Source organism: Myxocyprinus asiaticus, chromosome 35 (genome assembly GCF_019703515.2).
Source record: "Myxocyprinus asiaticus isolate MX2 ecotype Aquarium Trade chromosome 35, UBuf_Myxa_2, whole genome shotgun sequence".
In the NCBI taxonomy this organism is placed as follows: domain Eukaryota; kingdom Metazoa; phylum Chordata; class Actinopteri; order Cypriniformes; family Catostomidae; genus Myxocyprinus; species Myxocyprinus asiaticus.
The window spans coordinates 15,618,416-15,641,432 of NC_059378.1; the positions used below are offsets into that span (position 1 = coordinate 15,618,416).

Genomic DNA, 23,017 nt, shown 5'->3' on the forward strand with positions numbered 1-23,017 from the left:
TAGGTACATTACGAAAATATGAATTTTAAAAATTATATTTTATCATTAGTTTTTTATAATATTGGTCACATTTGAGCTTTTTAAAAATGCACACATCTATGTTTTTCATGAATTAATGTGATGTCTAGAAATTGCGTAAATACATGCCACATCCGTGCCTTGTGTGTTTAGAATACATTTTTTATTTGTATTTTAAATTTGTAAAGAACAGAAAAGATAATAAGAGACATTATTCAATGACAAATTGATTGCGTGGATCTCGTCTTTGGACAAACAGAACAGGTCCAACTAAACTTTTACTCTCAGCAGTGAAAGGATCTTAGTGCTAAACTTTTTCTCCACTAAATCATCACTGGTGAGTGAAATCTGAGCATTTACCAGTCAGTGGCTAACCTTAGACATTTGTAGGCACATTGTGCGAAATTTGGTCAAGGTTGCGAGTGATTTACTCACATTGTTGTAGAGGGTTGCGCAACAAGTAAAAGATCGATCTTGGGATTTTAGAATCGATAGCGAGATGAAATGAAGATTGCGATGCATCGGAAAATCAATATTTTTACCCAGTCCAAGTTTACAACTCAGTCGCGTCAATGGTTGAACCAGTGTTGCTATATCTGGCTGGTGTGGAGGTTCAGACAAAGCAATGTTTTGAAAGTCAACAATGTTTATACTGAGGGAATCAACCTATTAAATCAATCAATGACTTATTTTTTATTTTTCATATTAAACTGTTATTAAGTATTTGAACCTTTTTTACATTGTTAAAAAATGACACTTCACCCATGCCATTCCAGAAAATGCATTACATTTTAGACCAATGCAAGCTAAACCTGTAGCTGTTTCATTTGCAGTTTCTCATCGCATCACTATCTGATTCATAATTTTAAGTCCAATTAGAAACCATAATTATGTACTCTGCTCTTTTTGTGGCATTTTGTTCAGTTCTGTCCGGCCCCTCGACCAGTGTGCCTCCTCGTCTTTTTTTCCTCTGATAAGCAGTTTTAAGTGTGAGCCACCTTATCGTTTTTTGCCTCCGTTGACCTTCATCAGTCCCACACGTCTCTTCTGCAGGTCTCCGATGACCCTATTAAACTCTTTCTCTCATTCCACACTGTCGCACTCACCGGACTGAAATCTCAGCCACTGAAAGGGTGAGAGTAAAGGTTCAGGAAAGGGCATCTCCATGCTACTGTGCAAGAAAAATTATGCGGTAATGAAAGTCTAGTTAGAATGTGAGATGCTGTCATATGCATAGATAACCCTGTTTTTTTCTAAATGGGCAGGAGGAACAGGCTTCAGAAGAATTGTTTTAGATGTTTTTCAGAAATCCTGATCCCATAGGATTGGGATGAGAGAGTGAACCCATTGTCTAAAGTTACCAAGATGCTTTTTTCATCTTTGAAAATGTGTTCAAACGTTAAAGGTGAATTGTGGAATTTTTGCACTTCCAGCACCACCACACAGAATTGCAAAAATAATATTCTGCCGCAAACTCATGCCATTGGTTGAGTCTGTGTTGCTATGTTGGACTAGCAATGTTTTGATAGCGTCATAGTGTTTACACTTTCCACAGGAATCAACTTGCAAATGGCTTACTTTGTTGTCTCTGCATATTAAGCTGGGATAGGCTATTTTAACATTTAAAAAATTACACACTTCACCTTTAAGTTTCACTTAAGTTTAATTGGAGAAACAATGTTGGTGGATAGACAGTTTTATATTTCTTCGGAGCACTGTACGCAAATGTACATTTTTGTTTTGTGCAGTGGCACTTTGCTGTTTTCAATTTATTAGTGAGACTGAATTGGAATGAAAGCAGTACTTTTGAATTGCTCAAGTGTGCAAACAGATGAACATTTTTACAAAGAAATGTCTTTGGTGTTCAGGCCAATATCAATGCAAAAATAAAAGAACTATGGATTGTGAACAAATGTGTTTGACAGTTGAAAAGAGCATTATCAATCAAAAGTAACTACTGTCATTTCTGGGTATTGAAGAGGCTTACTTGCTTGGAGAACTGCAAGGTTATATATCCATGTCTGGCTCAGATAAAATACTCAATACAGAATTTTTTAAATAATTGTCAAACTTTTACAAAGGAGCACTACCAAAACAAAAAATTAGTGATTCACCAAAATGAAATTTCTAGGTCGGATAACCAGTAATTCATAGCTCATTGTGGCTGATATCGATAACCGATAATTTGCCTTTTTGCCTTTTTAACCTTTTAAACTGGAGCTGCTAGCTAATTAAAAACTGTTCACTTGGTAAAAAAAAATAGGTGTCATTCAAAAGCTTGGAATCTAGTCCTCACAATCTGACCAACTCTTAACGGCTGCTATTTAAGGTTTTGCAGATGTAATGTGAACCCATAGTATGCCTACATAAAAGATGTATGCTGAATTCAAAGAGAAATAAATGACATTGAACATTATATTATTTATAAATAATATTGGTATTCATGGTGCCCATTTATATGAGTATTTACGGTAATCATGATGAATCGCTTATCACCAAAATGAAATGATTAATTAACAACATGCAACAGACATTAAAGCTGAAGTGTGTAATTTCTGTGCCACTAGCACTACCTAACGTAATTGCCACAATAAACAATGTTTTCCAGGGATTGTCAGAGTAAAAAAAGTTATTGTCCGGAGAGAAAAAAATGTTTTGTAAATATAATTTATTCAGAAGCAGTATTCTCATCGGTGTTCTATCAGTTAATTACACTTTTCACTTTAAAATCCAACTTAAATCTGCAATGGCATGGTCAGATCATGGAAAGAAGACAAATGCAAATACTTAGTTAAAAAAACAAAAACAAAGATGATGTCAAAGTCAGGTGTTGGTTATTTTCCAAATTGAAAACATGGTCTAGCCCAGTCAACTGCCTACTCTACACAAATTACTGAAGTTCAGCCATGTAACTGTGAGGCAAACTGATAGGTTCTTTAAACTTGTTATCTGTTAGCCAATCGGGTTGCTCACATGTGACATGTTAAGCCAGTCGGCTCACATGGTGTAAGCTGAATGGTCCTTTGACATGTAATTGGGTATACAATTAACTTGAGTCTCTCTCTTTGTGTAACATATAATAGCTCAGTTCTGCAGATAAGCCGGTTTCACTGTAGCATTGTAAGAGTCTTTCTCAAATGCTCAGGTGGTTGCTGGGGCTTTTTTCACCAGCTTGCACGATAAGGTCTGCTCTTGGCCGTGACACACAGAAGTGTGTCTTTAACAAGATAAGCTCTGGGCTTTCCAGGTCCAGGTACACATTATGAGTCGGGTCACTAGCTGTTTAAGCCCTTCAACCAAGCAGGCCAAGGCACACATAAAAATGAAGTTCATTTTACTCCTTTAGCCCAAGGGCCATGGCACACCTAGCTTGCATACACTCGGTGCACATTACTTTTTGGAGCAGCAGAAGTACGCAAGTCTTGGCGATAGATGATCTTGGTTGGGGGTTGTTTTTCGTGTTTGTGTCGTGCATTTGTGCAGCTTCCCTGCTTTGTTGGGGGATCGTATGCATGTCTATTTATGTAGCAGCATGTCCTACATGCTTGATACAGCATGTCTTGCATTTTGTGTAATTGAGCAGCAGCAGCATGTCCATGTGCTCAACTCAGTATGTCTGTGTTTGTTCTAGCAAAAGCAAGTGTCCATACTTGCTCTGCAGCAGCAGCAGGGTAGCAGATCTAGTCTGCCAAGACCAATATCCTATCATTGTTTACCCACATTAACATGATACATCTTTACGAGATTGAACTTTACCGAACTAAAATTAACAGGATGGTAACTACCTTGTCATCAAAGTTGGGATGCATTCGACAGACATTTCAGAACAACACTCTGTCCTCCTCCTCATACCGCACACAGTCAAATTAATCCTTCCAGGTAGGGATGAATTTTCTCTCTCTTTTAGATTCGTAACCTGCTGTGTTTGATTCAGTGGTTCTCTTTTGGGGTTTTGCCATTTTAACAGGTGCTTGGCCGGGCTACAGAGGATTGAGAAACATTGCTGCCTGTTGCTAGATCGCTAGCTAATTCGAAAATTAAAACTACGCGGCTCGCTGACGCTGCCTGAAATAATGTCGAATTGAATTCTGATTGATCAAGCAAGGCATTGTTGTTTCTAATCATCTGTTAGTTCCAACCTGTGTGTTCAAAAGACACCTCTGGCTTCCACTCTTATGCAGCAGCCTACGTGCTCTAGAGTATTTTCAATAGCAGAATAAGAAGTTTGAATAAGTGACAAATATCTAGGCTATATCACACATATAGCTGGTTATTTGTTTGATATTGACTTTTAATCAGGCTACTTGTCAGGCAAGTAACATTCTCTTTCACTTGCCCCTTCAAAAATCCAGTTGTTCCGGACAAGCGGATGAGCATTAATATCGAGCCCTGTTTTCAAAACAGCTATCTGAATGCACCCCATGTATGCCGTTGATCGAAGAAACTGAGAGTCCCGCCCCCATTGATTGAGTCAGTGTTGTTGTGTAGAACTAGACAGTTGCTCAGAGCAAACGGGAATTTTCATAGCACCACAAAGACAGAATTTGTTTTTTTTTTTTTGTTTTTTTGTGACAAAATTAACCTATGAATGGCTTACTTATATTTGTCTCTGCATATTAAGCTGTAATAGGAGACAGTATTTTAACACAGAAAAAGATACACACTTCAGCTTTAACCAGAAAATGCACAATACAAACACAAATCTCTGTAATATTTATGCCAGCAGCCAGACTGTATGTGCAGCGGTGGTTTGTGTGTTATGTGCGTGCCGCACACATGCACTTATTCAGTCTCGATTAAAGCCGCTTGTTTCAGCGCTCATCTGTGACAGTTCCATTTTATAACTTATTAAATGTGATCATAATAATCATAATGGGAATGGGTAAAACATCATACAGATCGGATAGTCATGATGAGTCATAACGTTGGAAAAGTCTCAACTCGGTCTATGCACCGTGATATGCTGTCTTTGGGCTTGTTTTTATCGGGATCCTGCTGCAAGTAACGATATGCCATTTATATATTCTGTGTGTTTTGTCACGTTTTCATTTTCATTTTCTGGAAACTTGAACAGAATATGGGAAATGGCTTACAGCGGATGATCCAGAGACCCAAAACATCATTACGAGGTGCAGAGATGTTAAAATAATATTCCCAAAGCGACATGACTTTGCTTGCAAGTAGCAACACTGTCACACACGGTTTGTGTGCGCACACGCACTGCTGCTTGAGTGCCTGCCTAAAGGAGAGAAGCACAAACAGTCAGAGATTCTCAGCCACAAGCAAAAAAACTAACAAATGATCAGCGTAAATCTGCAGTAAATTCACTATCTGCGGAGTGATGATAGTATTTAGATTTTCCCAGTTATTAGTCAGTAATATATTGGCCACCGACATATCTATGTACATATATGTCAGACTGACATCTTTGGCTGCTGCATTGTGTCTTGTTGTTTTTCCAGTGTCTTGGATATTCATAGTTAAAATGTAGTCTGTTGCAAAAAGTACAAAAAATGGCATAATCAAAATATAATGCATTATATTTTGTCATTATGTAAAGACTCGCTTGCCAACTCAATGAAATAATGCTCAGAAAGCTGGTCTCTCTGCTCGTTCTTCAGGTTACCGTAATTATCATAATAAGAGCTCACCACTGTTTTCATCATGGCTGACTAAACCGTGTATTTGCAAACCGCGGTTGGCTTGACCGGAGACACCATAACCATCGTGTTTTTAAAACATTGTTAATTTGAAAATATTTTTTGAAGACCCTGTGTTCGGTTCCATTCCTCTCCTGGTGTGTGTGCACTTCTCCAGAGGGTTGTACATTTGTCTTTGCCCTGGACAGAAACTCAGGGTTTGCTGTGTTGGAGCTTGTTGCTGTGATGATTCAAACCACAAGCTACCGCCAATAATCATGACATAATCAACCTCAAAATAAAAAAAATAAGGCCCCTCTTTGACATGTTTGTGTATAGTTGTCTCTGAATTTCGAATTTAGTGAAAAGTCACGTCACGAATGATCATTATCGATCATAATTTTCATGACCGATCATTGCTTTTACTTCCAAATGCACGAATACTCGTGCCATAACCCATGCTAAAATGTTTTTATCTGCTATGATGCTTGTTTTGGCTTGACAACATCTGAGCATATGTCATACACATGTAATGCATTTCCTTTTTTGGTTAATGCAAGCCAACTGTGTTTTATTTTATTTTTTTTAGTTAGGCCTAAGATTTCAAATCACTGAAAAGACTGGCTAGTGGTTGGTAATTTAGTCCCACCATGTCTCGCAAGAGTCTAGATTTCAGAATATCGACATAAAGTCTGGTATGCATTATAGCTTATTCTGGCCAAGATGATAAATATTGTGTGTTTTATTGATATAGCACTGTTAATTAAATGGAACATTAGGGCTACATAATTCATCGAAAAAAATAATCGAGATTACATATTAAATTTAGGTGCACTCCCATTGTGCCAAAATGTTCTATTTACAATTATTATTTTTTTTTAAGCTGTTGTGTGCATGAATGCACAGGCAAATCTGACGTCTTTAAATTAGTCTGAAGGCATAGCCTGTCAGTAATGCTTACTATCTAAATTATACTGTGTACAATGCAACACTTGTGCAACACTTTAGTTTTTCATACAATTAAAATATTAATGCTATTTAGGAACACGGTTCTCAAGTTGTTTTGATACATAACCTAGCTGTTATTAGCGACTTGCACGGCGATCTCGTTATAGGCGCTTCTGTTTGCTAGGGTGATCTTATCATTGGTGGTGGTGGTGTGTGTCCTCCACCTTGTAAATGCGACGCCATTGTTCACTCTGGTTTTACCCTGTTCTCTGTCTCTGTGTCTTTTAGCAAGTCTTCAAATTTTGGCAAAACTAAATTTCTTTTCCTGTGTACACGTCTGCCATGGATGTTCATATTCCCTAGGCTGAACAAGTAGCCACTGCCCAAACTCATGCTATAGGTCTCACACTACTGTCAAAAATACAAAAAGCAGAAAAGCCTTCACTCTAAAACAAAAGCTTGATTCAAAAAGTAGATGCATGAAATTGAAGAAATCGCGACAGAAATATTTTACTACTGTATAGTATAATATAGTATTTACTGTAATAATAACAATTATTATTATATTTAAGCAATATCTCAAGCAAGAGGGCTTTTTGTACCGAATAGAGGTTTTCATCAATGTTTTCATTTATTATGTGATGCTCTGATGTGTAGCACTTTATTTTGACAAAAATAAGACCAATGTAGTGTTTTAGATTATGCTTTGAGGATCTTTACTAAAGCATTTCATTTGATAAAAAAAAATGCAATGGTGTGTTGAAAAGTAATGGTTCTATTTTCCTTTGATTTAAAGTTTTATGAATTCATTTGATTAGACACTATTTTGATGATGACATTTAGTTAAACTCTAAAACATGGAACGGAAAATGCATAATTTGGGGGGAAAAAACTGAATTTAGAAAAAAATAAAACTGATTTCATAGGGTCCTACTTAAAGAAGCAATATTTTACTTAATTGAGAAACACTTCAAGGAAACATGCAATTGTTTTATTATTTAAATTGACACATTTAACTATGTAAAAGAGGCTAATGGAGTACATTCAATAGCATATTACCTGTTTTTTGTGGGATCGAATAGGATATAAATAATTACCAATTTTCATAAATTTGAACAACTAGCCGGTGTTAAGGATAATGTATAATTAGTAGAGGTAGACCGATATATCGGTTTTACCGATTAATCGGTGCTGATAGTTGCTTTTTGGAACTATCGGTTATCTGCAAATATGTAAGCCAATAGTTGCAGATCTTTTTATTTATTTTATTTTTTTTTAATTCCTACAATATAACAGCAGCATCTAGAAGTTAAATAAAAAACAATTACTGACACCTTGTGGGGATTTATTATATATAAATCTTTCATCATTGATAATATTCATCCATATTTTTATCCTCACTTCAATGCATATTTTGTTATTTTGATTAGATAAATCAACAAGTGTTCTAAATTGAAGCGAGAGCATGCAAAGAAAATTGCGACTATATAGAAAGTGGCACATACATCATGTCTCCAACTTTCTTCTGAATACTAATAAAAATAAAACTCACCTAATGATATATATATAAAATCCTTAATCTGGTGAATATAGGCTATAAATGTTTAATTTGGTAAATACTTAAATATAGAGCATTCTAAATAAGCCAATTCTACATTTCAAAATAAGAGTCCCAAAATAAATAAGTGTATTTCGGGCTTGTTTATAGTTAAAAGTATTTTAAAAAAACTTCCTGGGGATTTTGGTTGCACAATAGACTGAACCTGGAATTTTGGACTTTTGTTGCCTCTTTCTGTGCCTGACATAGTAAGGAAAGTCTGAGAAAAGTTTTTAACATTCTATAAATCGATTTTTAAAAACTATCGACCGATTAATCTGTTATCGGCTTATTCGATTACCTTTAGTTATCATATCAGCAAAATCCACTATCGGTCGACCTCTAATAATTAGGCTCGGTTTTGTTCACGTGACCCTGATTAGATACATTTCTGAGGAATACACGAATGGTTAGTGTGGCACGGATATTCAACAAATAAATAGACTAAATAACTATAACATCATATTGCACAAAACAATCAAAGTAAGAAATAAGAAAGGCTCATACAGAGCGTCATGAAACCGCTTATGCACATCTTGAATGCAGAATGACACGCAACCGGAGTGTTTCAGGGTGATCCTCGAACTGCAGGATAATATTGCGGGTAAACATATAGTTCAATACATTAAGCAGTTTAAACATTTCTTACTGCAACTGTTTATTCAAGCAATGTCAGACAGAATCAGCAAAAGACTTTACAAATATGGGAATATTACTCACAGCAGAGGATTTAACATCCGACAGCAATTGTCTTGAAATATATGGTTGTTTCAGCACTTTGATTTGCTGTAACAGCAGCACGTTAAAGGACTAAACTTAAAAACATTAAAGATGCAGCCTCTTGCAGAGGTTTTACTGTGCTGACTGTTATTCACTGTTAAGCTTAGCAAGATATCATCATGCAAAAATGCTCTCCCAGAAGTTGCGTTTCATAATTCATTTGAGAAATGCTTCTCATATTGAAACCACCACCACTAAAAATAATAATGTTAGTAGTTGACCTCACTAACCGACTAGTTAGTTGTTGGATGACTTGTCGATTAGTCAGCCACCCTGGCACATCCCTAGTTTTGAAATTGGTATTGAGAGTTGTGAAATTTTACTGGTATTGGTACCGACTACTGAAAAGTTGGTGTCGTGACAGTCCTAGTCTCATGTTCTGTAATTGGAAAGAGTAACCGGTAGAGAAACCGATATTTAGATTTGGATGTGATATTAGTTGTTTACAATGCAAGCAAGATTATTATTTACTTTTATAATTTTTTCATTTGTATTTGACACTTGTATTGATTTCAGAATAGCGGTCTTGTGACTTAATTTTAACATGCCACCAAGTAATGGTTTTCTTTTTCTCTTTTATGTCCAGCTGTAGATTCTTGCTAAAGGTTCACATTGGAGCAATACCTGATCACATGGTAAGCCAACAAAAGCTCTCTCTTTCATTCCTGAACTGCAACTGTTTGTTTTTGTTAACTTCAAGGCACCATGAGCCACACACACATATCTTAACTATGTCTTTAGAGCGTTGGAAGTATAGTGGTAATTTAATCATTGGATGCCTGAGGATGCAGTCAGGGTTAAGCCTGGCAGTAATTCATCAATTTTTTTTAAGTCAGAGTTAACTAAATGTCTTGTGCACAAAAAATGCAGACATGGGGTAAAGCAAATTTTGTACAAATACTGTACTTTAAGCAGTCACACATCGTATCACAAGAGATGGTCTATAATTGCATTTAAACATCCTGTACACAGTAATTCACAGTAATTGTTAAATTTCAAGAATCATCTGTTAAACCCAAGGTAGCACACATTTGATAACCTCACCTAAAATTGATATTAAGCATGTTTGATGTCAAAAGCAATTAATAATCCAATGATTTTAAATGTCATGTAAATGCAGGTTTCTTCAATTGCTGTTTTATTTGAACAAGCAGATTATTATTATTTTTTTTGCTTGTAAATGCACTCCACTATTTGCATTTTTAATGTAAAAGAAACCTTAAAAATGATTTATTCCCGGAAAACTGCTTGTTAAGTTCATTCTTGTAACATGAGTCCTTAATTACCATATTTTATGGTAACCAAAAATGCACCAAATGAGTGTTCTTGTTTCACAAGATTTTTGCTTGTACAGTCGACAAATAAAGGTTAGTTCATTATCTGTAAATGCAGGGAACAGCTTCCTCCTTGTTGTTGCCCCGTGCACTACGCAGCCACTTGAGCTTGCTTTTTGTTGTTGTTGTTGTTGTTGTTGTTGTTTCAGAATGGTTCTACTTGCAAGTTGTATTTCATTACAAAGCGAGTTTGAAGCTTGTCATGCATAGTTTGAGAACAAATCATGTACACTAATGAATGAGTTTTTGTGAATGAAGTGCTTGCCATCTAGGCAACAACAGTTTTACTGCATTTTTTTAAAGCTAAAAGTGGTTCTCAACTGGTTTTGCTTCTGGACTCAGATTTTACATTGGACATCAAGTGGTGACCCAACACAGGAAAAAAATGTAACCAGGTTTTAATGTATATTGGTTTGCATTTTCTTTTATCTTGAATAGTTTTGTTCATGGTTCTTTCTGGAAAAATAAAATCATAATAATAGTATTTTGTTATAAAAAGGGTAATGATGTGTAATTTGAAAAAGTTTGAGGTAAAGGGTTCACCCAAAAATGAAAATCCTATCATGATTTACATACCTTTAAGCCATCCCAGGTGTGTATGACTTTCTTCCTCCTGCAGAACCAAAGTGAAGATTTTTATAAGCACATTTCAGCTCTTTTTGTCCATAAAATGCAAGTGAATGGGTGCCATTAAACTGTTGGCTATTTGATGGTCCAAAAGGCATATTTATGCAGCATAAAAGTAATCCACATGACTCCAGTCGATCATTTAATGTCTTTTGAAGCAAATCGGTAGGTTTGTGTAAAAAAACTAAATCGATAATCAAAAAGTTTTTAACTTTCAAAAATCGCTTCCTGCCAGCAGTCGATGCACCAGTGGCATAAGCACAATGGCGCATTGATGCAAGGAGTCGGAAGTTCATGCTTTGTATATAACAGAGGAACGAACGTCATGTGAGTGTTCAAACAGCAATACAGCGCTGGGCATAAACAACGATTTAAGTTTAAAAAAATTTTAATTTTATATTTGTTTCTTACACCAACCTATCGGTTTGCTTCAGTTATTATATGACAATAATTGATCGACTGGAGTTGTGTGGATTACTTTTATGCTGCCTCAATATGCCTTTTGGACCGTGAAATAGCCAGCAGTCTAATGGCACTCATTCATTTGAATTGTCAAATCAAATCAAATCACTTTTATTGTCACACAACCAAATACACAAGTGCAATAGTGTGTGAAATTCTTGGGTGCAGTTCCGAGCAACATAGTAGTCGTGACAGTGATGAGACATATACCAATTTACAATAAACATCAGATTTACACAACACAATTTAAAATATACTATACACATAATTACACACAACACAATATACAAATAATAACAGACAATGTACGGTATACAATACACACAATATAGAATACACATTATACAATAAAAATGTATATATAGTATATATAAAATGTACAGTAGGTTGTATTGTACTGTATTGACATTCAGGCTGTCGGTTGATAGTCAGTTGCCAGTGTGTTGTTAAGAGAGAATATAGTATAATAATAATATAATTTATGACAGTCCGGTGTGAGATATAAGAGTAATAAAGTGCAGTGCTGATGTATTTTGATCGTGGGAGATCAAGAGTTCAAAAGTCTGATTGCTTGGGGGAAGAAGCTATCATGAAGTCGGCTGGTGCGGGTCCTGATGCTGCGATACCGCCTGCCTGATGGTAGCAGTGAGAACAGCCCATGGCCCAGGTGGCTGGAGTCTCTGATGATCCTCCGAGCTTTTTTCACACACCGCCTGGTATACATGTCCTGGAGGGAGGGAAGCTCACCTCCGATGATGTGTCTGGCAGTTCGCACCACCCTTTGCAGTGCTTTGCGGTTGTGGGCGGTGCTATTGCCGTACCAGGCGGAGATGCAGCCAGTCAGGATGCTCTCTACAGTGCAGGTGTAGAACCATGTGAGGATGTGGCGGTTCATTCCAAACTTCCTCAGCCGTCTCAGGAAGAAGAGGCGCAGATGAGCCTTCTTTACAACGGCTTCAGTGTGGACCGACCATGTGAGTACCTCAGTGATGTGGACACCCAGGAACTTGAAGCTGCTGACTCTCTCCACTGGTGCTCCATTGATGGTGATGGGACTGTGTTCTCTCTCTCTTCTCCTGAAGTCCACCACAAGCTCCTTTTGTCTTACTGATGTTGAGGGAGAGGTTGTGCTCCTGACACCAGTGTGTCAGAGTGTGCACCTCCTCTCTCTATGGACCAAAAGAGCTGAAATGTGCTTATAAAAAAACATCACTTCGGTTCTGCTGAAGAAAGAAAGTCATACACATCTGGGATGGCTTAAAGGTGAGTCAATTATAAGAGAATTTAAATTTTTGGGAGAAATATTCCTTAAATGAACAATATGAATTAATTACAATAGAAAAACAAAAATGATTTAAAAGTTGACTCCAACAAGAACCGAAAACAAAGAGTAGAATTCAGTAAGAATCAAAAAATTGCAATTATTGCCATTATATCTTCTCTCATCCAACACTTTGACGACACGCATCCACTGCGCCCCCCAGTGGACTCAGTTGTAACTGCAACATTTGGAGCGAAGATAAAGTGTAATTCAGCGCTGCTCACAGCAGGCAAATGCAGAAAGGAAAATTAATTTGCAATGTTCTAATAGTAATTTTAATACTCAAGTAGCTGTTGCAGAAAGATTACTTGATTACTCGTGCACATCCCTAGTATAAAGTGCCAGACTCGAGATTAATATCATTACAATTGCCTTGGCTGCCTGAAATTTCGCTTGTGCAGCGGAAAAATTTAAATGGATGAAGAACCCTGGCATTGTTCTTTCACTTCTGTCTGAGACCCAATCCGAGCGACCCATTTTTACAATGGCTTAGCCTACCTGTAAGTAATGGTAGTAGTGTCAGTCCATCCTGTTGGACCACTTCACAAATCCCTCAAAGACCCCTAAACCCTTCACAAGGGTTTGCAGATCAATCTGTCTGTTGGCTATTCTCTGGATAATTCCTACCCAACTGGGTATATTGTTTCATGGATCAAGGTGCAAGTGTTTAAGCACTTTAAAAACCAAGTATCATTCCAAAGCAAAGTGCAATAGACGTCAATGTTTTGATCTCACTACATACTACAGTATATAGTGCTCTGCTTTAGCATTCTTGTACGTGGCAAATTTATATTCTCTTTAGTTTTGAAATTGCTATGTTCTATGTGTAATTTTGAATTGTGATAAATGCTATTTTCATTCCAAACTCCTTTTTTCAGGCTTTCTTGAGAGTGTTGCCATAGAAACAGAGTATGTGAGGCAGAAATTGGTTTGGCTATAAGCTGGTGGAGAATGGAGGAAAATAGAGGCCTAATATATCTCTTAACTCTGTGTTTGCTACAAACCTTTTACAACATGATCAACCTACAAAAACATGGGGGTTGGGGATGTGAATGAGTAAGTTGGGACATTTTATATTTATATTAAATTTAAGTGTCATCATAGCCATTTTTGAAATATTCCTTATGTGGTCTCACAAAAGTGTGGTTTATTAAAATTCTCCTGAAATTTAATGAAAGCCAAATTTGACCAAAGCAAAGATACACATATTTTTGAATTGTAAAGGTGCAGTGTAGAATTGAACCCAGAGGAGTTTGCCTTGGTTTATATCCTTTGAGTAATTCATGTGCTGTACACCAGTATTGAATTTCCATGCTTTGGCTTTGGGCAAAAAATTACCTTCATGGTAACCGCACCAGGTTTTGACAGCAAAGTCAGGCTTATCTGTGTCTGGGTTGTTTTTACAAGATCAATCTTTTAGAGATTTGACCATGAAAAGTTCATCCTTATACCCTGTCTATACCAGATGTGTCTGTTTGATGCAAAGCAATGGCTTGAGGTTGTCTACACTGAAAACATCAAAGTGAACATTCTAAATGACGCACAGACAGCATGGACCAATCAACTGTGAGCTCGAGTAGACTTCATCAACATTTGAAACGGCGAATGAAACTAGTATAAACATTTACTTATTATAGAATTATCATTGTAATGTTATCTTTACTAAAACTGTGTACACATTTGGTTTGAAACAAAAGTATTATTAGTAGACCAGAAACATCACGAGCTGGCTTTAATGCAACACTCAGAATTTATTAATAGGTAATAAATAGAATTTATGGCAGAAAGATTAACCTGTAGGGTACTTGGAAAGTAAAATCAATTTAATTCAGATGGACGGGGTATCCGTTTACTGTCGCAATAGACGCTTCCAATTTAGAGACTAAACAGCTTCATTAATAATAATGGGAAAGATTGGATTTTGATGCGCGTTTCACTCGATTGTATTTATTTGTTTTAGTCACTAAATTAGGGCTGGGCAAATGAATTAAAAAGATAACGTGATACTTTTCAGCCTTTCGACAATTTTCAGTACGTATCTCTCTCTCTCTCTCTCTCTATATATCCCTATTTATACATTCGCTCAAATTACTTTATAGGGTGTTTTCCTTTTTTAATCTTTGGAACCATCATTTTGACCAATTCTAAACATTTACTAAAACAAATTGCTACATGAGAACATTTTTACATTATTGGGTGATGCAAACGAATTGTTGAAGAAGTCACTTTTCCACCATCAAGCTGAACAAGTCGAGCACGATTCGACACTACTATTACAAACCTTTCCCGGCACGAGTTTCTCAGCAGTGTTAGCTGACCATACTCAACCGTGCTGGTGAAACTCCTTTAGTGACACGGCGACACACGATTGGTCACTTGTGCAGTCAGTCCATTCTAATCCTGATTTTGTAGCACCATGATGGAAAAAATAAACTAACCGTGTCAACAAGCCCGGATCGGTATGGAACGGCATGGCTCCGCAAAAAGAACAGTTTGGCCCCAGGTTGGAAAAGCAGCTAGAGTGAAATGGACAATTTAAACTGATTCACAGAAATGAATTAAACGTACCAATTCAATTTTGCTTTTGAAGTTGCTGAAATCCGAGATACGACACTTTCATTCTCAAAAGTATGTATTGCAAAATTAATCTAATGACAAACTCTTTAGGAACTTAAGGCCAAATAAAAAGAATGTTAAAATCATTGCAATATTCACAATGTTTAATTCTAAATTGCAAGCAAAATCATTAACATATTGTAAATTCTGCCCACCAAAATAGTAAATACTTATTTAAATGCATATCAGTTGTTGTCGCCCAATCAAGTACTGCCACTATTCAATGAAACATCAATGTCAGTCAAGTACTGTTTTCAGAAAGCTTTTTTTAGACTGTGAAAGGTCCCCCCCCACTCAAACCTTTTGCTCGCCTCAGACGTACTTGCCGTGATTCGTTTGCTGCTATTAGCTTCCCAGATTACTTAGAAGTAATGTTAAGGCAACCGCCATTTAGTGATGAATATGCAAACCATAACCTTTGTTCCTCAGCTGCGGCAGCTCCATCTAAATCACATGATTACAGTCTTCTTTATCTGTCTACTTCCTGTCTGATATAAGATACTCTGAACAATAGAGAAGGTGTTTGGCTTATCATGCAGGTGCTTCAGCAGCCCCCCTCTTTACCCTACTGCTTGTGATGGTGGGGAGAAAGCTCCTGTCGGATGCTCCATTTTTCCTTATGAGCAAAGGAAAGAGTGTCTGTTCCACTGAACCGTCACTTTTGAGCATACAGTGGTGTGTAGGTGGAAGACTAACTGCTCTTTGAAAGGAAACTGTGACATCTGTTTCCTTTAAGCAAGGTAGTATTGTAAAGATTGCCAAAAATGTTTTGTGTGATCAAGTACGCAGAGTTTCATTTTCGGTGGCAGACTTTCAGGGCTCCAAACTGTGACAAAAAATAAGTAATTGTGACCATAATTTACAATCTAGTTGCCATAAAGCTGTTCAGCTTGTAGTACAAAAACCCAGAAGAGAATTCACCATGGGTTCTGGATTTTCCTATGGGTTTTTATAATGGGGTTTTTGAACTGATGAGAAAAATAAGGTCTGTGGTAAACATTACTTGACGATATGTGGACGTTTTGTTCTACAACATATATGACACACTTTCATACCTCAAGCGTGAGTTTTGAAGCTGCTTTGTTTAAAAAAAAAAAAAAAAGGTATATAAGTATGTAATTCAATACAGCTTCAGAATTCACATTTGAGGTATAAATGTGTAATTTATTAACAAAATGTCCACGTATCATCAAGTAATGTTTGTCACAGACCTTATTTTACTCATTAGTTCAAAAACCCCTTTGTAAAAACCCATAGGAAAATCCCGAGGGAGCCCATGGCGAATTCTCTTCCGGGTTTGTGGACTACAACCTGAATTGCTCTATTGGTGACAATCTCGAACAGTTGTGTGTGTTCATATGCAATTTTGTCAGATATCATCTTGTGAGTTATTGAATTACATCTTTAGATCACACTCCTATGTGTCTTGCACCGCTTTTCACCATTTTCTTTTGAAATAATCCCGCAACATTAAACCGCGTGTGCCATGATGTCCGTTTCGTGAACAAATTACTCTTGTTATTTGAAAATGTTCACTTGTATTGTTTACATTGTAAATAGGGATGCATGATATATTGGCGGCCAATATATTGTTGTCTCTCAAACAGGAAAATCTAAATATTATTATTGCGCCAGTAGTGTAATTACCGGCAATACTTTAGCAGTTAATTTGTTACCATTTATTTGCGTGTGGCTGAAAATCTGACTGCCTGCATCTTCTTTCTTCCGGTAGGGACTCAGGCAGTCTCAAACCGCAGTGCGCATACGTACATGCAGCATGTGTCAGTGAGAGCCAGCCTGGTGTTGCAAGCCAAGCTCATGTTGCTCTTTGAAGATTGTTTCAACATCTTTGCACCTTGTTACATTGTTTTGGGGCAGGTTTTAATCTGTATCTTCTGTTGTAAGTAACGATATGCCATTTACCATGTTCTGTTTATGTTTCATGAAGCAATAACCGAAAACGCGACAAAATCATGTAACTATGTACGTTACTCGGGGGCAATAATTTTCGCTTATTACTTCACGAAACATAAGCAGAAATGGAAAATAGCTCATCGTTGCCTACAGCAAAGGGAAGATAGTGTAATGCGGAAAGGACAATTTAATTTGCGATTATTCTAGTAGTAATTTTACTACTCGAGTAGCTGTTGCAGAACGATTACTCGCGCACAACCCTAGTATGAAGTGCCACACTCGAGATGAATATCATTACATTTGCCTTTGGCTGCCTGAAATTTCGCTTGTGCAGCGGAAAAATTGAAATGGATGAAGAGCCCTGGCATTGTTATTGAACTTCTGTCTGAGACCCAATCCGAACAGACCTGAGACCCATTTTTGGGTCGCGACCCACTACTTGAGAAACACTGGCTTAGCCTTCCTGTAAGTAACTGTAGTAGTGTCAGTCCATCCTGTTGGACCACTTCACAAAGACCCCTAAACCCTTCACAAGGGTTTGCAGGTCAATCTGTCTGTCTGGCTATTCTCTGGATAATTCCTACCCAACAGGGGATATTGTTTCATGGATCAAGGTGCAAGTGTTTAAGCACTTTAAAAACCAAGCATCATTCTGAAGCAGAGTGCAATAGACTTCAATATTTTGATCTCACTACATACTACTGTATATAGTGCTCTACTTTAGCATTCTTGTACGTGGTAAAGTATATTTTTGTAAGTTTTGAAATTGATATATTTTGTGTATAATTTTGAATTGTGATAAATGCTATTTTCATTCAAAACTCCTTTTGTCAGGCTGTCTTGAGAGTAAAGGATCGCGATTAAAACGAGCCCAAACACAACACAATATAGTGCATAGATCTTGAAATAATCCTCAGTGTGACATGAGATGGCTAAAAGCACTAGTTTGTGAGTGAAACTAATTTTTATGTTGTATTTTATGAGTTAAGTCTTTTTCTAACGTTATAACTCATTAATATTCGATCTGTCTGTATGATGGTACTTATTTCCATTATGATTATTGTGATCACATTTCATAAATTATTTAATGGAACTGTCACAGATGAGTGCTGTAATTAGGGCTGCACCTAACCATTGTTTTTTTTTTTATCGATTTAATCTAACGATTCTTTTTCCGATTAGTCGATTAATCTAACGACTAATTTGCCGATTATTCTAAAGATTTCCTTATAATTATTACTTGATTAATATAACAATTAATTAGCCCAAAATAAATATAAAAAACTTGTCTCATTAATATTTCAATATTTTATTAAATCATCTCTTAAACACAAACAAATTTACATGAAACAAAGTGTGCACAGCAGGGCATTATTCTGCATCACAAAACAGTGTTACTATTAATGCAAACTTTAATACAGTGAAAAAGACACTCTATTAGCATAAATATATAAATACAAATTTCCAACATTCTTTTGAATGTCCATGTACTAAATTAAAATATTTGATGCCATGATTGTACCTTCATTTACTATTACTATTATTTTGAATGGCCATGGAAAATGAAGCAATGTGATAACAATTTTACCTGGTCGCAAAAAATAGTCCGTTAATTTACCTGATGAACTTTCACCTTTTGCTGACCCTTTATGCTTCGCAGAGCTAATGTGTGCTTCTAAAATCACTTGCACCTTTATTAGCAACTGACACATAAGTGCCAACTTTACATGTCATACATTCTGCTTCCCACGGATCTCGACCTGGACGAAAGCATGGGATTGTTTTGTGCAAATCTTCTGTAAATTTGCACTTTCGTTTGGGCATTGTTTCCACTCAGCTGTCATTTGCTGCTGCTGTCAAGCAACTGTTTGATGCCGAACACAACAGCGCTTTGCGCGTTCAAGGAGAGATTGACAGGCAGGAATTGCTGCAAGCCTCTTATAATTGACCAATTGGTGTACGAGACTTCCAAAGAGGGGTTAAAGCAATGCAAATATGTGCGCACACACACAATTAAGTATTAGACCAGATGCACATCATAATGCAACTAAAGCCGAATCCCGGACATTTTCGCAAATTTAGAAATCCCGGCCGGACGATTTTTTAAGGTCCGAAAAAGAGGACATGTCTGGGAAAAAGAGGACGTATGGTCACCCTAAGTTAGCAGCAGTGCAGAAAATACTTTTAACATGGGGGCGATGAGGAAACATTTAGAAAATCAATTTAAAGTGACTACTACTAACAGAAACGTGTTGTAATACTAATATCTCATAATTGGTGGGGACAAAAAGTAAACAGGACTTACAGTGCTGCCTTGCTGCCGTCTTGACAAAGCGTTCTGGGATGCTTTCGCTTCAAGTGTTTGTTCATGGCGGTTGTACTGCTGTGATAAGCCATTTCCAATTTGCATAGCTTACACAGCACCACATTGTTGGGTCACTGGCTAAAGTACTCCCACGCTTTAGGTGAGTTTTTTTTAGCTGCAGCTTGTTCTTCGGGGGAATCCATACTTAAACCGGGCGCTGCCATTTTAATTACTCCATTGCGACGTGCCGACGCATTTTATGCAAAACGACGTATTTCTGTAATGATTACGTCGATGAATCGTCCCAGCCCTAGCTGTAATAAGTGTCTGTGAAAAAGACGTGCATGCGCACAATGCGCGTACACATAACGCACACAAACAATACTCAGTCTGGCTGCTAGCATAAATGTTACACCATGTATACAGAGATTAGGGTTTGTATTTGTTGTTTTGTTGCTTAATGTTCATTACATGCTTTTAATTTATCGCCTCATTTTGTTTAAATGCATTATTACATCTGTGAGAAGATTATTCTCTCTCTGTTAGTGATTCATCAGGATTACCGTAAATACTCAAATAAATGGGCACATACATGGATTACCATAAATACTTGCCATATAATTTATACAAGTGTATTGCCATTTATTTCTTATTTAAATCCACATACATCTGCATAATATGCACATTTATGGTTCATGTTACATCCGCCAAACCTTAAATAGCAGCAGTTAATTGTTGGTCAGATTGTCAAGTGCAAATTCCAAGCTTTTAAATGACACCTATTTTTCAAATGAGTAGCTTTTAGTGAATTAGCTAACAGGTACAGGTTCAAAGGTACCGATCACAATAAGCTGCGAGTTATCGGTATCGCCCCAGAAATTCCATATCAGTGCATCCCTATTTGTAGATTGTAAGAGTGCATATTTTGTTTCCCTTATCTTTTTGAGAGAGCACCTGGGACCGCAGACATTTCTAAATAAGTTGGCGTGTATTTCGGGCTGGTTCATAATTAAAAGTCCCATGTTATATATGTATGTGTGTGTGTGTGTGTGTGTGTGTGTGTGTGTATAGCTGTCTTTCTTTGCCTTTCTATTTTACATCTGAACAACCATCGAGGAATTCTGTAATTTGGCAACTAAAAACAGCAAATTGGCTGCTAAATGCTTCAGTTAGGAGTCTATGGCTCCATAGTAATTTCTTTTAGTCTGGAACCCTGACCTGAGGGTGTTTTACTAGAGCACATTCTCAGTGTGAATCTGGGCCCCCCGCTCACAATAGTATGACTTTACCGCCGATGACACTCTGTCTTTTCTGTTAACCAGCAACAAATGAAAACAATATTAAACAGAAAAGGCTGTTTAATATTGTGTGTGTGTGTGTGTGTGTATTGATTTAAATTTATCAGGGAAAAGCAGATTGTTTGATATTAATGCCTGTCGTTTGAAGATTGCACTCTGGTATAGCATCCAATAAAGTTAACTAACATTATAGTACATGGTGTTGTTGGCTTTAACAAAAGTCTTGACTAAAGGCTTAACACAAGAATATAATTGCTCACCTGAACTAAACCAGCTATTGTCTAAACAGCACAAATCTGGTGTCCAATGCAAGTTGCAATGGTGATCCCCCTCTAGAGTCAACAGTGCAACATAGGCTTGTTCCAGTGTTAACCCCGTAGTTAGCAGGATAACGATACATGCCTTTTGCGTGGTGCTGTGTGAGCCGAAAATGCTGCTTCACAACAGAGTTCAACCAAATATCACAACTACCTTGTGTTGTCATGGTACCAAAATTTCAGTAGTCGGTACCGATACCAGTGAAATTTCACAGTTCTCGATACCAATTTCGGTACCACAGCATAAATATGCTAATATGAAAATGTTTTTAAAAAGTAACGTTTTCAATGTAAATAATAAATTAAAAGAAATCCATGTTTCCTTAAAGTGTTTCTCAATCAAGGATGCATTGCTTAAGTGTTTTGGTCACACTTTATACTAGGTGACCTTAACTACTATGTACTAACATTAAATACATAGAAGACTATGTATTTACTGTGTAACTACATGTTGTTCTGCAAAATACCCACATTTGCTGCTACTGAGGTTGAGGTACAGGTAGGTTTAGGAGTAAGAGTAGGGATAGGATTAGGGGTTAGAGTTAGGTTTTGGGGTAAGGGTTGGGTTAGGGGTAAAGTTAACAGTGTAACTACAAATGTAATTCAATGCAAGTACTTCAAATGTAATTACAATGCAACAACATGTATGTACATAATAAGTACATTGCATCAAATGATTAAGTACATGATAGTTAAGGCCACCTAATAAAAAGTGGGTCCAGTGTTTTTAAGTAGTGCCCTATTGAAATCTGTTTTATTCTTTACCAAATCATGTTTTCCTTTTTGTTATTATTATTATTTTCCAAAACTTCATGTTTTAGAGTTTAATTTCATCAAAATGGTGTGTAATCAATTTATTTTTATTTCTTTCTGATTTTTCTCCCCTTTATCTCCCCAATTTGGAATGCCCAATTCCCAATGCGCTCTAAGACCTCGTGGTGGCGTAGTGCCTCAATCTGGGTGGCGGAGGACGAAGCTCAGTTGCGCCTGAGACAGTCAATCCACGCATCTTATCACACGGCTTGTTGAGCACATTACCGCGGAGACATAGCGCGTGTGGAGGCTTCACGCTATTCTCCGCGGCATCCATGCATAACTCACCATGCGCCCCACCGAAAGCGAGAACCATATTATAGCGGCCACGAGGAGGTTACCTGTAGTTAGCAGGATAACTCCGATACATGCCTTTTGCGTGGTGCTGTGTGAGCCGAAAATGCTGCTTCACAACAGTTCAAACAAATATCACAATTACCTAGTGTTGTCATGGTTACGCGTCTTTACTCACTGAGCTACCCAGGCCCCCCTTAATCAATTCATTCTTAAAAATTTTAACAAGTGAAAATTTAACTTTTCAACATGTCATTGCATTTTTTTTTTTTTTTGCCAAACCTTTGTTCAGCAGCTTTTTTGAGTCTTGTTTGTGATATATTGCTTAATTATTACTACTATTATTATTATTATTATTAATTATTATTATTATAATTACAGTGAATATTACATTTAACTATACAGTGGTAATGTATTTCTGTCACAATTTCTTCAATTTCAGGGCTCAAGCTTATATTTTGAAACTTGCTTTTAATATGCGGTGTATTTTTTGCCTGAATCTTCACTTTCCCGGATAAACAGTTCGCGACACGGAGACTTTTAAATCACGTCTGAAATCTCATCTCTTTACACTGGCCTTTGAGTCTGACTGTAGGACACAGTTTTGGAGTGTTTGTATTTTGTGTTTAGATTACTGGTGTTTTTGTATGTGGTAATTTGTAAATGTTATGTTTTAAATGTTATTACTGTGAAGCGCTTTGGTGAACTGTTGTTTTAAATGCTATATAAATAAA

At 36.9% G+C, this 23,017-nt stretch overlaps 1 protein-coding gene across 6 annotated transcripts in view; it reads left to right on the forward strand.

Moving 5' to 3' along the window:
- tbl1xr1a (TBL1X/Y related 1a) overlaps positions 1–23,017 on the forward strand; it is a 76,545-nt gene that overhangs the window by 24,608 nt on the left and 28,920 nt on the right. For all 6 annotated transcript variants that reach the window (XM_051672425.1, XM_051672427.1, XM_051672424.1 and 3 more), the window contains one exon: positions 9,569–9,617. The gene's annotated coding sequence lies outside the window, so the exon portion shown is untranslated. The remainder of the gene's footprint in view (positions 1–9,568; positions 9,618–23,017) is intronic.